Source organism: Rhineura floridana, chromosome 7 (genome assembly GCF_030035675.1).
Source record: "Rhineura floridana isolate rRhiFlo1 chromosome 7, rRhiFlo1.hap2, whole genome shotgun sequence".
NCBI classification, from domain to species: Eukaryota; Metazoa; Chordata; class Lepidosauria; order Squamata; family Rhineuridae; genus Rhineura; species Rhineura floridana.
In genome coordinates this window covers 154,837,772-154,853,792 of record NC_084486.1, presented here as the reverse complement: position 1 = coordinate 154,853,792, position 16,021 = coordinate 154,837,772, and the positions used below count along the sequence as shown (strand labels likewise).

Genomic DNA, 16,021 nt, shown 5'->3' with positions numbered 1-16,021 from the left:
GGAAGTATGGCTCAGGGATGGATCTGGGAAAGTCCGGATGTGTGCCATGCCTACTGATCTGTAGTATTACCTTATTTGGAGTTCCTACTGTAAGCTTATTAGACCCTCCGTGGCGCAGAGTGGTAAGAGGCAGTAACGCAGCCGAAGCTCTGCTCACGGCCGGAGTTCGATTCCAACGGAAGGAGGAAGTCGAATCTCCGGTAAAAGGGGTCGAGGTCCACTCAGCCTTCCATCCATCCATCCGTGGTCGGTAAAATGAGTACCCGGCATATGCTGGGGGGTAAAGAAAGGCCGGGGAAGGAGCTGGCAATCCCACCCCATATATACGGTCTGCCTAGTAAACGTCGCAAGATATCACCCTAAGAGTCAGAAATGACTCGCACTATAAGTGCGGGGACACCTTTACCTTTTACTGTAAGCTTCCTGTAAATTGTTTACTGGAGGGTATAAAAATCAGCGACAAAGACAGTGGGGTTGTTGACTGCACCCACATAGCTGTTTGTCTCTGTGAGTGCCTTTTTAATAAACATTTATATTTTTCTTCTGAACTGCTGTCTGGCTTCTCCTTACCGACCAGAGCGAGGCACGGCTCAGTTTCTTACAACAAAATGGCAACCACGAAGGCACCCCTCGCTTGCCAGGACTGCCCAAGGTGGCCTTGGACCGCCGCCAGCCGGCATGGAGAGATCCTTTGAGTCTCACAGGTGGCGTTTTCCATTGACTCTGAGGGGTAAGTAAAAGGCTATAAAGTGGTCGGAGTTATTTTCACAGCAGTTTAGAATTAAAGTATTTTTTATTTTATTTTTGTCCCCTGGTAAAAAAAAATTGCTTTGTTGTGAATGTGTGGTGTGCCTGAGTGCCTGATGTCTTTGTGTTTGGCTGCTTAGTAAGAAGTGCCTCTCTTGTCCCAGGGATAAGGAAGGGGTCTTGGATTGTCACTAGGACTACCCCCCCCCGCAAAAAGGTGGAAATTCCAAGGGGCGTCAATGCCATACAAGGTTGGGGAAGGAAATGGGTTCCAGAGTAAAGTACCAGAAGGGACTCCGTTAAAGAATAATGACAGGCATGGGACAAGGAAAATTACCGGGTTCAGCCGGGAAAGAGTAAAAGAAAAGCAGCTTGTATTTCTATGTTACAACTGGAAGCGTTTTCTGAATGATGCAGGCAACAGATTTGGAAAAAATAGGGGACATTTGATTTCTGCAGATTGAAAGCTCTTAAGCCGTGGCTAAACAAAAAACTGGGCAGCCTTGGCTGATGAGATTTTTCCCTCAGCCAATGTTTCCCTCTGTGTTTTACTCCCTGGCCTGCCCACGATCCAGATTGGAATAACGATCGTGTGCAGGCTGGCCATTGGCAAATTTTTGCAAAGGCAAAAGAGACCTTTTTTTTAGAGCGCTCAAAGAAATTAAGAAAACCGGTAAATTGAAAAGCAAAACATCCCACACTGTTCAGGTGCCTGATGAAAAAACTATATGGTTTCCAGATGCTTTCTATGTTCATCTATCAGAAGGAGCACAGAAATTTGCACAACAAAATAAGAGAGAAATAAAAGGCTATAGCTACTGCCTTTGTTAATCAACCAGGCTGCTTCATGATATCAGACTGTTTTTGCAAAAGTGTTGTCCAGGCTGGAGTGAAAACTCAAGGGGCGAGATAAACATGTGTGCTTTGAAGGGAGATTAGAGCTCCCACATGCCCTCAAGGAACAAGGGACTGCAAGGACAGCACTGGGGAGAGACCTGGTTTCAGATCAGAGCTTTTTTTTACATAGCTTCAGTTATATTCAGTTGCTCACTCAGAATAGGAGAGAATGGAAGAAACAAAGTCCAGCAATGTGAAGAGAGAGGACAGTCCACAGGAATCATTAAAAGATATTATATTAGGCTCAGGTAGCATGAAAGAAGTAATTTCATTTTTTACTCAGCATTTGGATCCCCAGCAATTTGATTATCAACCTTATAAGTATGGATGGCCACGGCTTCATGCCCTACATCCTAATATCATTGGCAAGGCAATATGGTTCTGTAAAAAATACAGTGAATTACATTCCATAACTGTCAAGTTTTATTGGAACCAAACTTCTGTATGGAGAGTAGTGTTTAGGGATCATGCCATTTGGGAGTTTCGGGCAGGATGGTCTACTTTGCATTATGACCAGGGGGACGTATATCCAGTTCTTTCACGACAACGTCCCTGTATTCTTCATTGGCTTTATCGAAACCCAGATGATTTTGATGTACTTTTGGAGCCTGTCCCAGATGAAGATTAGCTCATATTAGTGCAGGCTAGATAGTCTGAGATAAGGGTTTTTTCACTCATTCATTTAGCAGTAATAGCCAGATACTGGAGAAATGTTTCCTATGCCATTTAAAGAGGTAAAATTATTATTATTGATGGAGCTAGTTTCAAAAAGCTAGCAGAAAGGCTGGCGAAGGAACATTCCTTTCAACAACATTTCAATCCCCCCTTTTCCTCCTTCCTTTACCCCTCCTTCCTTTCCCCAACTTGAAGATAAACAGCCAAAAGGGAAACACAGCCGCTGTCCCCCCACAGCCTGTTAGAAAACAGCCTGACATTATTCTACCATGTCTTTTAGTTTGTTGTATGGTTGCATTTGTTTCTGAGCATGTTAATTATAATTTAAATTACAGGAATCCAGCCCTCGACTGACCCAAGACTTTCTGCTGGCACCTGCAAGGGGAAAGCGTTTTCTCTATGCATTTTGTACATGGTTAGAAGTCTAACCTTTATCTCATGCTTTTATCCCATTTAACTTTTCGATTATAGGATGAAACAGAAGCCATACAGAAGTCATAATTCCTATTCTTTCCTCCAATTCTCTGACATGAATCTGTTTTTATTAAGGGTTTTTCGTTTGTCTGTCTTGTTTGACAAATGTCTACTCGTCTTTACACTGGTGTAGGGGGAATTTTCCCTCCACCTTTCTGTTCTTCGGCATTTTGGGAAGGAGGCATAGTTTTTGAAGTATTTTGTTTTGCTCATTTGTCCTTGTTTATCTTTTGATTTTTACAAACTTTTTGGAGCTCCTTTTGCTGCTGTACTGTTAAAGAGTGTCCTGCTGTCTGATGCGTGAACAAAACATAGGTTTGCTTAGGTGATTTAAGAAAGGTAGCTGAAGGTGAGAGCATGTGTAAAGATGGATAGAGTTAGAGACCAAGGAACTGTGTTAAAACATTCCCTATGAAGAAGAAGGTGTGTGGAGAAGGCTGGGGAGCCAAGTTGACTGTTTTCTGCTTATCTTACTTTGCAGATAACAAAGGTTTGAAAGGTTTAAGAAATATTTTATTTGCAAACAAATTGACTAAAAGGGAGACAGCAAACGAACGAGCCTTTTTTTCTTATTTTTGGTATGCTTATCTTCTGAAGAAGGATTTTTTTCTTCTTTAATTTGTTTTGTTTTCTGGTACTGCGGTTCCTTAATTCCTGGGCAGAGAATTAAGTTCTTTAAAGTTGTTTTTCTCCTTTCTTTTAATTCTGTGTACAAGGTTGCGAAAAGTGCAGACACAAGGGTGCAGGAGGGTTTCACCCCTCCTTCTCTTCCAGTCAAGATCTGTCTTCAAATACTGAAGGCCAAGCTGTTTGGCTGTACAGAGTCTTGCAGCAATTTCCTTGCAATCGGTATGAGTGCACAAACGGGGGACAGCATCCTCTCCTAGGATTGTCCCAGTGTTGATATCCTCGCCAAATATATTCAGTGGTAAGGGGGAAATGGTGGTGTTTGGCCATCTGGCAGGTGGCAAATTAGCATGAATATTGGCTTTAAATTGATATTAGTCTTTTCATGTATATGTATGTCTCCTATGACTATGCTGTTTTGCCATGGAAAAAGGGGGGTAGGTAGGCATATATAGTTGTACGGTATGTACAGACATGTGCAAAATTCAATGGCAAAATAACATTGCAACTTAGTGTTTGGTTGTTTACGTGAGAACATGCACGAATCATACACATGTTCCCATACCTCATTCGAAACAATGATTGGTTCTATATTGAGTCTTATAATTTGAGGGAATGTTACAGATGCCCATACACCCTGGTTTTCTTTTTTTGTGTGAATAAAGGTCACCTCAGTGATATCATGGATCGACCTTGCAGTCTCCAAAGTGCTGTGTCCTCATCTACCAAGGAATCCACTTCAGAGGGTCTAGGCACAACTGGAATTCGCACCAACGACAGTATTCTAAAGTCATCCCCCACCCCTTGGTCCAAACAGGCCTCTCCATTTCCTTATATTGTCAATGTTTCTGGTGCAACTCAAACTGATTTTGTGGGTCATGGTAAATCTACTCAAACAGATGTTCATTGCTTTGATCAGTCTACTCAATCAAAATTTCACCCAGATCAACTATAAAAGAGTGTTTGAAATAGGGTTTGTCTTTAATCATGACCAAATGGATATGTAAATCTCTGAGGCCAAAGGAAAAAGTTACTCAGGGAAAGGTATCAAAGTTATATATATATTATGTATTGTATTATATTCAGTGAACTTTATGAATAGCATTGTAATCAGTCTAGGGTTAAAGAAGCACAGTCTTTTCCCACTGATGTTCCTTGTTATGACCAAATGGGGGGGAATTATGTGTGAGAAGTAGTAATTTCTTGAGTTCAACCTTTTCCAGTTCTTGTATTCACCAATATAGCAGTTAAAGCAAAGAAAAAGGAGGCCTGGATACACGCAGCACGTGTGAAAAGGACATTACATCCAGCAGATGCTCTCCCAACCGTGGGACCCTGATGCTTTGTTTCCATTACACAAATTGCCTGAAGAGAATCTAGTGAGACTGGCTGAAAATATTCTGAGATAGAGCAGAAAGAGACATTGGAAATATGTGAGGAACTCACTAACTTTAAATTAAAAGCCTTTGATTCCTTCCCAGGTTCTGCAAAGTATCCTCCTGATGGAACAGATGCAGATATTGCCAAAATGTTAAGAGAGGAAGGCTTTTCGATAAGAGGACAGCATTGATTCAGGTTTGATTTCCCAAGTAAGGGCTACAGGAGAATTCCAGACGATTTGGACAAAGCTTGGAGGATGTGGAGGACTTCCTGCCCTGACATGCTGGAATCAGGCTTGGCGACTTTCCAAGAGCAGCTTAATCAAGAGTGTTTGTTGGGAGAACTCCTCACACATATCAATGAAGGATTCCAAGGCTGTTATAGTTTCAGCCCATGCCAGTTGAAGAAAAGGCATTTCAACAGTCACTCGATGGGAGGCAGGTTTGGAGAAATAAAGTCTCCATGCCTTTCCCCCCCCCCCAAGGTTTCCAGAGAAGATGCTACAGTTGTATTTTATTCTTTTGATGTACTGTGATTGCCTATGTTTCTGATCGTATCTTACCCTGTTTACTGTTTAATGTTTAATGTTCCTGTTATTGTATAGTTAGGCTGTACTATGGGTGTAGAAATGAATCCAGCTGGGAAGTTTGGTTGGTTTGTGTTTCTATCATTATTACAAGTTTCAAGTTTCACACCAAGCATGCATATGTCCACAATGGCCTCCCAATCAGGATTACATCAGTAAGGTATTTACTATGATGGATATGACAATGATTCAGCGTTATGATCCAAGTATTAAGTGTAAATAAGAAGAAGCCATAATGTGGGTAGGGTAATAAAGATAATTGGTCTGCTAGAAAACGCCATTATTGCTATAGCATATTATTGTTGACCGCACCCACATAGCTGTTTGTCTCTGTGAGTGCCTTTCAATAAACATTTATATTTTTCTTCTAAACTGCTGTCTGGCTTCTCCTTACCAACCAGAGAAAGGCATGGCCCAGTTTCTTACAACACCAGCCAGGAAACGCCTCCAAGCTCTCCATAGGCTACCATTTGTGTCCCACTTGGGAAGATCTTCTCCTCTTTCACGGCCAGCCAGTGAAGTGTCCAGTCAATAGGAAGGAGCAGTAAGTGCTTGCCATCAAGGGCACCCCCTTCGAGAAGCATCGCCTCTTTTGCGCTCTCTCGTTCTCTTGTGTCCCGGGGGGGGGGGCACTGGAGGCACTCATGTGGCACAGCTCTTCCAGATCAGTGGCTCCTTGAAATTGCCCCTGCTCAGAGGCTGGAGTGTTAAGCAGGGGCAAACATTGGAAGCAGACCGGGAGGCGGGGGTGGGTGTCAGATGCAGCAGTGCCTGGCTCCAAGTGGGCCAGTGAGCGCCCGTTTGACATGCTGAATTCAGTTCTGGCAAATTTCCATGCCTGGCCAGGTCCAGGAGGCACCTGAGGTGCAGCAACCCTCGGGCAGAGTCTGCAGACTCCCTCTCCTCCCAACATGCCCTCCTGCCGCTGGCAAGGGGGACCCCCAACATCCTGACCCTCATGGGCACACTCTTTCCAATGCCATCAGCATTCTAAAAAGAAGCAGCCAGGAAGCAGAGGGACCCTGCAGGTGGCAAGCTGGGGCTTCAAAGGGGAAGCCACGGAAAAGGAGAAGCTGGTGGCCCCCCTGGCAGAAGGTTGCCCAGAGAGGCCTCAGAGCAGCTGTTGGGAAGGCAAGAGGGACTGGCCTGGAATGGCGGGCCAACGGCAGCGGCCCCAGCCAGGACGTCCTGCATGCAGTGGCACCAGACGCTGCATCACCTGAGCCTGGATCCTTCCCGAAACATGCTCTCCTCCCTGCACAGGGAGGTTGCCTGATGTGCTCTGAGAGGGACTCAGCCGGGGAAGATGCTTCTGACAAACTTTCTCCCATGGAATTTGTTCTCAGATAAAGCAGATGAATGAATAAAATTTATTTTGGTCACAGACCAGCCAAGGATAAAGCAGATGGGAAATTGCTCCAGCGCCTCCTCTCTGGAATTTCCACCCAAGATGCTGTTTGGTATTATAAAAATACCAGAAAGTAATAGGAACTAATTTGGTTGGTCCTATTTCTTAGCAGAGATATAAAAACACAAGCAGCAGAGTGAGAATGTAACCAGCCCCACCTTTCTCTATATAAATAACGACACAATCTTCTTAGGTAAAAGATAAAAACATTTACTCACAACCTCCTCATATGTTAGAATCATAGGCTGTAGCTTAGATGAAAGAAAATAGAAAGTATTCAGTCCATCTTTAGTCTTTGGTATTGATGCTCTCAGCAGAGAGCATCATTTGCCATGCGGCCTCTCTCAATGGTGGATTGATCAGCAATGGAGAATATGCAAGAAATCCCCCAGGACAAAGGAGGAGGAAACCAGGTAACTAACCCCACCCATAAGGAAGTTACATCATGGTGAACAGGTACATGGGATATTCCCAAATATCCCTTAAAGGGAACATGCAACATTTGCCTATTCCAACAGATGCCACAGGGGAGGGAAGGCTCCTTCTGTCTCACACTCATAAGGGCAGAGGAAGGAGAGCCCTGCAGCTGGATCAGGCCAAAGGGGCCCATCTGCTCCCACATCCTGGTCACCTTCCACTTTCTCCATGTGCCATTTATGGCTTTATTTTTACACACTTTCTCGCCTTTCCCCTAAACTTTCCCTTACATGGGAGTCACTCCACCACCCTGATCATTCTGGTTGCCCTTGTCTGGGCGTTTTTCCAGACCCACAATATCCTTCTTGAGGTGAGGTGATCAGAACTGTAGACAGCACTCCTGGTGACACGGAGGGAGGGGAAGTGCACCTGGAGACGCTGCCAAGGGCCAGCTGTAATCCTCATAACGTGCATATGTGAAGGGGGCGGCTCATTGGGCACCTAGAGATTTATAGAAAGCCCAGATGACCAGAGGCAAATGTCACCGGCCTTCCCTTACCTGGTGCCCTCCACAGTGCACAACCCCCATGAAACCCCAGCTGGCATAGCCACGTTTATTGTCTAAAACATCTGGACAGCACCAGGTTGGGGGAAGCCGCATCTGCCCACACACAGCACAGCACCCAAGGTAGCCTGTGCTCATTTTCCCCTTAATTACTCTCAGTAATTTTGCCCCAGTTATATTTGCATGCATCCTGTTAATATTTATTTATTTGGAATATTTATTTATTTTATTTAAAATATTTATATCCTGCCATTCTACCCTATAATAGGGCACTCAGGGCAGCTTACAAAAATAAAATCAAACACGTACATAATAAAATTGTAAACACTAAAATCACAAAAGCATTAAAATAAATTAAAATACATAAAATAAATTAAAATACATAAAATAAATTAAAATACATAAAATAAATTAAAATACATAAAATACAATATATACACACACACACACATATATAGGGAGTAGTACTAAAGGGACTACAAAGGTAAAATTTAACATAGAAGGCATAAAATCAATGTCAGGCTGTACCTTCAGTCCCTCCCAAAGGAACTCCAGAACAAGATCATTTTCAGAAGTCTCCGGAAAACCAACAGAGAGGGAGCAGAGCGGAGTTCTTGGGGTAGGGTATTCCAAAGCTTGGGGGCCACAGCTGAAAAAGCTCTCTCCTGCATGCCTGTCAATCTAACATCTTTCACTCCAGGCACGCAGAGGAGACCAGAGGCAGATGATCTTAAATCCCGGACAGGTACATATGGGAGTAAGCGGTCCCTCAGGTATGTTGGTCCAAGGCCATTTAGGGCTTTAAAGGTCAGAACCAGCACTTTCAATTGGGCCCGGAAACAAATTGGGAGCCAGTGGAGTCGATAAAGCACAAGGGTGATATGCTCCCTGTGCTGTGCTCCAGTTAACATTCTGGCTGCTGCATTTTGAACCAACTGCAATTTCAGAACCGTTTTCAAAGCCAGCCCCACATAGAGTGCATTACAGTAATCAAGTCTCAATGTCATCAATGCATGTGTCACTGGCCAAGTCAACTGCCTCCAGGAACAGACACAACTGGTAGACCAGTTTGAATCAAAGTCATGCCTGGTGCCAGCCCTGATGAAGCATCTGGGTTGCAGGACCACACAGAGGCTCCGCTGAAAGGAAATCAGCAGCAGAAATTGACAAGGTGTCTGTCTTGCTGGTTGAATGGCCTGCAAGTGTGATGGGGAAATTCAGCAAACACCGCAGGAAGAAAACAAAGTAAAGGAAGTAGAGGAAAGGGGGGGCAGGGGGGCAGTGAGATAAACAGCCAAGAGAGGCCTGTCCAGATTCAGAGTGCGTGTGTGCGAGAGAGGCAAGTGTTTGTGACAGAGCCTGGAAGCAAAGCACTGAGGAGCCTTGCAAGTCTCGGGCTGAGAGAAGGAACTTGCAGTTCTTGTGGAAAACTGGGAAATGAGCTGGGGCAGGAAGGGGTTAGGCAACTGCTGCCGTAACAGCAAGACGGGACTGCCTTATACTGAGTCAGGAATCTAGCTCAGTGTTGCCTGCACTGACTGGCAGCAGCTCTCTCCAGGGTGTCAGACTAGGGTCTTTCCAGCCCTGCCAAGGGATGCCACTGGGGACTGAGCTGGGGCCTTGTGCATGCAAGGCAGATGCTATGCCACTGAGCTTGGCTCTTGCCCCAGTGGCTTGGGTGCTGAGAGGAGGCAGGGAGGTTCTTGTGGTGGTGCAGGTTTTCAGGCTGCTAAATTCAATACAACCCAAAGTGACCCAGTCAAATCTTCTCTCCTGTTTTGCAGCCAATGTACTGACAACAACTCAAACTTCTGAAATTCAGAGATCTGCAGTCAGAGGCTCCATCCTGTGTTTTTTTGGGGGGAGGGAGGCTGCTCCATCCCTGGCTTAATCTCCAACAGTTTAAGCGGGTCTTCCTGTTTTGAATAGAAGGCAGCCCTTCCGGACAGGAAAAACCGTTTGGCAGTGGAAAAAATTGCTTGGGAAATCTCCTCTGGAAGATGTGAGAGAAAGAGGCTGGTCTGCCAAAAGTAGCCGGACATCTAGGAAATGCAGCAATTGCAAGGGGTGGGGGTGGGCAGAGGAGAGGGCTGATGAAGTGGCCCTCAGACTTTCTTCCTGCGGTTTCTCGGTCTTCACCCCCAGAGGACGGGTACCCTTTGCTGTGCCAGGGGGTAGCAGAACACTGAACCCCCCCCCCCCCACGGAGACAGAGGGCAGAAATGAGAGCGGGGCTGAAGCCGCCAAGGTCCTCTTGGCTGGAGGGAAAAATCCTGAAGTCAGGGCAGGGCGGATGGAGAGCAGGCCTGGGACAGTCAGTCAGTGACACTTGCACACACAGACACCCTCTCCCTTGACACAAAACTGCCAGAACAACATGTTCTCCCATTCTCCACCCCCCCAGTTATGCTTCTGCTGCATTATCTTGCAAAACTCACCCACCCATCCACATCTCCTCCTCCTCCTCCCTCCCCTTCAGCCACCATGGCTCGCCTCAGCATTGCCAGCTGCAACAGCAGCCCATTTAAAGGGCAAGCTTTGCCTGGACTAGAAACCTAGGAAGACCTATATGAATGAGAGCCGCCTCTGAAGTGCAGTGAGGCCCCCTGGAAATCAAAAGCCAGCTTCCCCACAGAACCATGGCGGGTGAGGGGAGCCACCATCACTCAAGGCAGGGGCCGATGCTGCACAATGCCGCACACCCAGGCAGAAGCTTCCCTGCAAGGAGGAACGTGCCTGGACAGACTTGGCTGCCTGGCTGCAGGGCTAGTTGTTTGGGGGCCGGCTAGAGCCCCCTTTGGCCATGGGTCTCCTGCTCCTGACAAAATTGCAGGGTCTCCTTGTCTCAAGGGCTCCTGGCCTTAAGATCTCCCTTCTCCCACAGGCCCCACTGGCTGTCCCTGTTCTTCTGCATCTGTCTGAAACTAATCATAAAGGGCTCCCCAAGAACAGATGAGTCAAAGTGTCTGTGTGTGAGACAGAGAACTGAGCAGCCGTTTGTTGCAGCTTAAAAGTTGTATGTTCTTTGGTGCACACTATAGGAAAAGCAATATAGAGATGGTTTCATAAACATAAATAGAACCAAAGCCTGATGCCTTGTGGACTCTCCCCTTCCCAAGAGATAACTCCAATATCGAGAATGGAGAGCACCGATTCATTTCACTCGCATGGGAAACTGGATTTGTCTCATAAGCAGAATCCTTTTAGACCAGAGCAAAGGTTTACTCAGCCCAGCAGCCAGAACATATCTTGCTGTGGTAGTCAGCCTGGTGGCCACAGGCAGGTCCCAGAGATGGGGTGAGGAAGGTGAGAGGCAGCCTCTGACACACACCCCCAATCTCATATTCAGAGGGAGGGAGGCTGCCTGTGAACTGCAGGTCTCATATAACCACCATGACTAACATCCCATTCTAAGCCAGTAGGGACTAGCCCCATATCTTCAGGCAATGAGTTCCATAAGTTAATAAGACATTTGCATGAAGACCTTTCTCTTGGGATTCTGGGATCTCCTGCCACCAAGTGACTCTTGAGTTTCAGGAGTAGAGGGGAGATGTGTGTGTGTGTGTGGGGTGAGAGCTGAATTCTAGTGGGGATTATCCCATAGAAACAAAGCGTGTTCAGCTCTGCTTTAGAGTCAAGCAGAGTGCTTGGTCTTAGAGGAGAGCATTGATATAGTGAGCATAACGGAGACCTGGTGGAATGGAGAAAACCAGTGGGATACGGTTATCCCTGGATATAAACTATATTGGAAGGACAGGGAAGGACGTATTGGTGGCGGAGTCGCTCTATACGTGAAAGAAGGCATTGAATCCAGCAAGCTCGAAACCCCAAAAGAGGCAGACTCCTCCACAGAATCGTTGTGGGTGGTGATACCGTGCCCCAGGAGGGACTTAATACTGGGAACGATCTATCGTCCCCCTGATCAAAATGCTCAGGGAGACCTTGAGATGAGATATGAAATCGAGGAAGCATCCAAACTAGGAAATGTGGTAGTAATGGGTGACTTCAACTACCCAGACATAGACTGGCTGCAAATGTGTTTCAGTCATGACAAAGAAGCAAAGTTTCTAGATATTCTAAATGACTATTCGCTAGACCAGTTGGTCATGGAACCGACCAGAGGGATGGCAACCCTGGACTTAATCCTCAGTGGGGACCGGGACCTGGTGCGAGATGTAAGTGTTGTTGAACCAATTGGGAGCAGTGACCACAGTGCTATTAAATTAAACATACATGTAAATGGCCAATTGCCAAGAAAATCCAACACGGTCACATTTGACTTCAAAAGAGGAAACTTCACAAAAATGAGGGGATTGGTAAAAAGAAAGCTGAAAAACAAAGTCCAGAGGGTCACATCACTCGAAAATGCTTGGAAGTTGTTTAAAAACACTATATCAGAAGCTCAACTGGAGTGCATACCGCAGATCAGTAAAGGTACCGCCAGGGCCAAGAAGATGCCAGCATGGTTAACGAGCAAAGTCAAGGAAGCTCTTAGAGGCAAAAAGTCTTCCTTCAGAAAATGGAAGTCTTGTCCGAATGAAGAAAATAAAAAAGAACACAAACTCTGGCAAAAGAAATGCAAGAAGACAATAAGGGATGCTAAAAAAGAATTTGAGGAGCACATTGCTAAGAACATAAAAACCAACAACAAAAAATTCTATCAATACATTCAAAGCAGGAGACCATCTAGGGAGGCGATTGGACCCTTGGATGATAAGGGAGTCAAAGGTGTACTAAAGAATGATAAGGAGATTGCAGAGAAGCTAAATGAATTCTTTGCATCTGTCTTCACAGTGGAAGATATAGGGCAGATCCCTGAACCTGAACTAACATTTGCAGGAAGGGATTCTGAGGAACTGAGACAAATAGTGGTAACGAGAGAGGAAGTTTTAGGCTTAATGGACAATATAAAAACTGACAAATCACCGGGCCCGGATGGCATCCACACGAGAGTTCTCAAAGAACTCAGATGTGAAATGGCTGATCTGCTAACTAAAATATGTAACTTGTCCCTCAGGTCCTCCTCCGTGCCTGAGGACTGGAAAGTGGCAAATGTAACGCCAATCTTCAAAAAGGGATCCAGAGGGGATCCCGGAAATTACAGGCCAGTTAGCTAAACTTCTGTCCCTGGAAAACTGGTAGAAAGTATTATTAAAGCTAGATTAACTAAGCACATAGAAGAACAAGCCTTGCTGAAGCAGAGCCAGCATGGCTTCTGCAAGGGAAAGTCCTGTCTCAGTAACCTATTCTCAATTCTTTGAGAGTGTCAACAAGCATATAGATAGAGGTGATCCAGTGGACATAGTGTACTTAGACTTTCAAAAAGCGTTTGACAAGGTACCTCACCAAAGACTTCTGAGGAAGCTTAGCAGTCATGGAATAAGAGGAGAGGTCCTCTTGTGGATAAGGAATTGGTTAAGAAGCAGAAAGCAGAGAGTAGGAATAAACGGACAGTTCTCCCAATGGAGGGCTGTAGAAAGTGGAGTCCCTCAAGGATCGGTATTGGGACCTGTACTTTTCAACTTGTTCATTAATGACCTAGAATTAGGAGTGAGCAGTGAAGTGGCCAAGTTTGCTGACGACACTAAATTGTTCAGGGTTGTTAAAACAAAAAGGGATTGCGAAGAGCTCCAAAAAGATCTCTCCAAACTGAGTGAATGGGCGGAAAAATGGCAAATGCAATTCAATATAAACAAGTGTAAAATTATGCATATTGGAGCAAAAAATCTTAATTTCACATATACGCTCATGGGGTCTGAACTGGCGGTGACCGACCAGGAGAGAGACCTCGGGGTTGTAGTGGACAGCACGATGAAAATGTCGACCCAGTGTGCGGCAGCTGTGAAAAAGGCAAATTCCTTGCTAGCGATAATTAGGAAAGGTATTGAAAATAAAACAGCCGATATCATCATGCCGTTGTATAAATCTATGGTGCGGCCGCATTTGGAATACTGTGTACAGTTCTGGTCGCCTCATCTCAAAAAGGATATTATAGAGTTGGAAAAGGTTCAGAAGAGGGCAACCAGAATGATCAAGGGGATGGAGCGACTCCCTTACGAGGAAAGGTTGCAGAATTTGGGGCTTTTTAGTTTAGAGAAAAGGCGGGTCAGAGGAGACATGATAGAAGTGTATAAAATGATGCATGGCATAGAGAAAGTGGATAGAGAAAAGTTCTTCGCCCTCTCTCATAATACTAGAACTCGTGGACATTCAAAGAAGCTGAATGTTGGAAGATTCAGGACAGACAAAAGGAAGTACTTCTTTACTCAGCGCATAGTTAAACTATGGAATTTGCTCCCACAAGATGCAGTAATGGCCACCAGCTTGGATGGCTTTAAAAGAAGATTAGACAAATTCATGGAGGACAGGGCTATCAATGGCTACTAGCCATGATGGCTGTGCTCTGCCACCCTAGTCAGAGGCAGCATGCTTCTGAAAACCAGTTGCCGGAAGCCTCAGGAGGGGAGAGTGTTCTTGCATTCGGGTCCTGCTTGCGGGCTTCCCCCAGGCACCTGGTTGGCCACTGTGAGAACAGGATGCTGGACTAGATGGGCCACTGGCCTGATCCAGCAGGCTCTTCTTATGTTCTTATGTTCTTAAGCCTCAGCCAGAAATCTAGACGAAACCCAGTTTTGACAAGGGCCATAGCGCAGACCTGGCAAGAGCAGGATAGGCTCAGCTTTCTGTTCCAGCTTAGGGCAGCTTTCAGCACAGCCCATAAGCTAAAGTGCAGGTGTTGACCTTAATTTGGGGCCCTTCCAGCCTGTCACTGTTTTCAATCACATATCAGCAAGTGCGCAATTAAAGTTGATTCCCCCCAAAAGATTGGACTTTGGCAATAAGGGAAGTGAAGGGAAAATGCAGTGGAAAGAGGGTTAATGCTTGTGTTGACCCAACATTGTCTAGCCTCTCTGCAAACAAATCAGGATGAATGCTCAATAAAAAAGTCACCTGGGAGCACTCTCAGTTTAAAAGCATGTTTTTCAGTTCAATTTTGAATCCTAGATCAGCCTTCCCTAGTGCCTGGCTTAGGCCAAAAGGAGCTTTAGAGAAGTGTGCATTTGAGACAGGCAGATCTGTAGTGAGTCTGACCCCATGCATGACCAGAGAACTTTCTGCCACCTTCTCCTCTTTCCTTGTTCAACGTCTGTTCCCCTGATAAGAATCACTGGGTGGGTAGGTGGGTGGAAAGCCACCTGTTGGGTATGCTTTAAGCTGGATTCCTGCACTGAATATAGGAGGTTGGACTCGATGGACTTAGGCCCCTTCCAACTCTACAATTCTTTGGTGCATTGGGAGGAGAAGGGCAGGATATAAATTTAATAAGTAAGTAAATAAATATAATGGTTATGGTTTCTTCTGTTTTTATTGATCTTTGCCTGCTCCTCATAAACTTGCAAAACTAAAGAGATATTGCTAGGCTCCTTACAGTTTTAAAACTTAAAATATATTCAATTCTCTCTTGCCTCTTACAGATGTCAGGCACAATCATCACCACCATCATCATCATAATCACCATTTATTATTGTTGTTGTTGTTGTTAAGAACAAAAGACTTTAAAACATCTTAAAACAAAACATCTTTAAAAACATATTTTAAAAAACAAAAACTTGAAAAACATCTTAAAAAGCAATTCCAACACAGACGCAGACTGGGATAAGGTCTCTACTTAAAAGGCATGTTGAAAGAGGAAAGTCTTCAGTAGGTGTCGAAAAGGTAACAGAGGGCTCATCCAGACGACTGTAAAATGTGTGACATGATCGCTTTGCGTTTTCATTATTTTTCGGTCGTCCATATGACGCCGCGCGCTTTAGCGCATTTTCGCGCAGTTAAATCCGCTCCTGCAATACCGCAAATCATGCAATTTGCTTTTTTAAATCGGGAATCATCCACTGTACCTTCAGGCACTCGGATGCAATACCATGGACTTTACAGCTGTGGGCATTTCATGGGCGGTTCCCCATATCCCTTCCCTCATTCTCAGCCAATCACGTATTTCCACTGTTGCACATGTGCGCGAATGTCCAGGGAAAGCCAGGGAAAAAGGAACCTATCAGAGCAATAGTGTGGTGTTGGGGGGCCCCCCCTGCAACTTCAACTGTGCAGATGCAAAAAAGCGCATTTGCACAGAAGCAGCAACAGCGGTTAATTTTTAGCCAGCCTGCAAACTGGGCAGCCGCTCAGGGGGAGATCTGCAATTGTGGTTGTTTGTAAACTTTTTCAAGGGAGAAAATATTTATCTTTG

General features: G+C 45.2%; 1 long non-coding RNA gene across 1 annotated transcript; it reads left to right on the top strand.

Moving 5' to 3' along the window:
- Positions 1–209: 209 nt before the first annotated feature.
- On the top strand, positions 210–5,719 carry LOC133388587 (uncharacterized). Its single transcript, XR_009763867.1, has 3 exons — positions 210–414; positions 578–730; positions 4,086–5,719. It is a non-coding gene; the product is annotated as an uncharacterized LOC133388587 (long non-coding RNA).
- The last annotated feature ends 10,302 nt before the right edge of the window (positions 5,720–16,021 follow it).